Genomic DNA, 1,925 nt, shown 5'->3' with positions numbered 1-1,925 from the left:
CCTCTCTCTCTCTCTCTCTCTCTCTCTCTCTCTCTCTCTCTCTCTCTTGTAGTTCCTTTTTGATGACATACTCAGATCAACACAATCCCAAATGTAATAGGTGACAAAACTGTATGGTATAACATAGCCCTGTGCAAGCGGCCGTAATATCAGGTTGTTTTGTTTTGCTTTGGGTTTTTTCTTTCTTTTTTCTTTTTGGTTAATTTGTTTGTTTTAAATGTTTATGTTTTTCCTTTATTTTTTTTTGGTTTGGTTTTGTTTTTGTTTTTTTGTGTTTTTTTGGGGGGGAGGGTTGGGGGGTTAAGTTTTTTTGTTTTTTTTGTTAGTGCATTCTAACTTTAGGCTCAGCTGGGTCCGACGTTGTGTCTTTGGAAAAGGTACTGAACACGAAATTTCCCCTATTCGGTTCCGTCCTATCGGAGATGGACGTTGAATTCGGAGGTCCTGCGTCTTAAGTAACCTTACAGTGTTGTAAGAGACATCCCCTTATCAAATTTCGAACAATTTTTTTTAAAATGCTGCTTTAGAAAAGGAAATTAGGAACATCAAATAGCATCGAAAACTCTTATTTAGTTCTAGAAGATAAAATTTAAAAACGAAACATTGAAATATGGAAGCCCCTTATTTGAGTCAAACATAAACTGGGAGAAAAAGACGTCGCAAAATTAAGAAGAAAACACGCTGAAGCGGCCCAGTACAGGATAGATTCTCTTTATACACGTGACGGGAAGACTATTTAGATTAGTTCTAATATGAGTTTTTCGGCACTTGCAACACAATGTAGGTCAAAATGTAAATGCCAAAAGTTAGAGGTATGACTAAAGAGTGAAAAGTAATGAAAAGAATAAGGAGATTAAGGGGGGGGGGGGAGCAATACCTGGAGGCTATCTCGCTATATAATTAGTAGTCCAAATTTTACCAAATTTCACACATATAACAAGCATGGTAAGAGCGATAAAGAAAATGAAAATATTGACTTTATGAAGAAACTGTGGTGGCAAACTTGCCCGGTAAGGGAAGAAAAAAGGCTTTTGGGGTTCTCATGCGCGATGAAATAGTTGTAGGAGAAGCTGAGGAACTTGAGCCGAATCGGGACTTTGAAGGTTACCCCCCCCCCCCCCCCCTTTTTTTTTTAAAAGGCGGATAGATGCTTCAAAGGCAGAAGGAGCAAACCACACCAGAGCACCCGCCAACCAAATACGGGAATACCCTTTATGTTTACAATAATACATGCATGTGCAACGTCTAGTTTCAGACTGATAAAGAACAAAATCTTTTATGGACAGTGCTGTGTGGAGAGACGAGTAACCGAAATCATTTTTATCAATTTAAACATGTATTATTATATCACCAGAAAGAAATCTTGAATATATTGAAATCAACCCTTTTCTCTTTAGCGAAAACTAAACAAGCCATATCACCGCATCTACTCATTCTGTGCGTAATACATCGTTCTTTTGGAGAAAACAAAACCAGTGTACTTTGTTGTTAGAGGACCTGCTCTTTTGTTTTGTTGGGGGTTTTTTAGGCCTACATTTAATTGTTTGAGTAAAAAGAGGCACATCGACACAATAAATATCATTTAGTGCTCGGAAAAAGTAAGACAGACAGGCAGAAATAACAGATGGACAGAAAAAAGTAGGACCTGCCAGTGGCGCCTTCCACCACTTGCGTGTTCTACGTACCACGGAGCATCTCATGTTTTAGAATCTTCTCCGCTCCAGTCAAAGATTAAACAGTATTATCTATGAGAACCTTTTCCAGCAAATTTTACATCCCTCGATAATTTATTGGGAAAACAAATACTCACATCACACCCACAAACACACATACATACATACATACATACACCCACGCGCTCACGAAGGCTCACACACACGCACACACACACACACACACACACACACACACACACACACACACAC

The 1,925-nt window shown here is 38.8% G+C and overlaps 1 protein-coding gene across 1 annotated transcript in view; it reads left to right on the top strand.

The window, feature by feature from the left end:
• Nucleotides 1–1,925, top strand: part of LOC100533237 (abdominal ganglion neuropeptide L11) — a gene marked incomplete in the record, with an annotated part of 70,865 nt that overhangs the window by 19,012 nt on the left and 49,928 nt on the right.

This window comes from Aplysia californica, unplaced genomic scaffold, assembly GCF_000002075.1.
Source record: "Aplysia californica isolate F4 #8 unplaced genomic scaffold, AplCal3.0 scaffold00398, whole genome shotgun sequence".
Lineage (NCBI taxonomy): Eukaryota > Metazoa > Mollusca > Gastropoda > Aplysiida > Aplysiidae > Aplysia > Aplysia californica.
The sequence above is the reverse complement of the archived record's forward strand: the minus strand, read 5'-3'. Positions and strand labels throughout refer to the sequence as shown.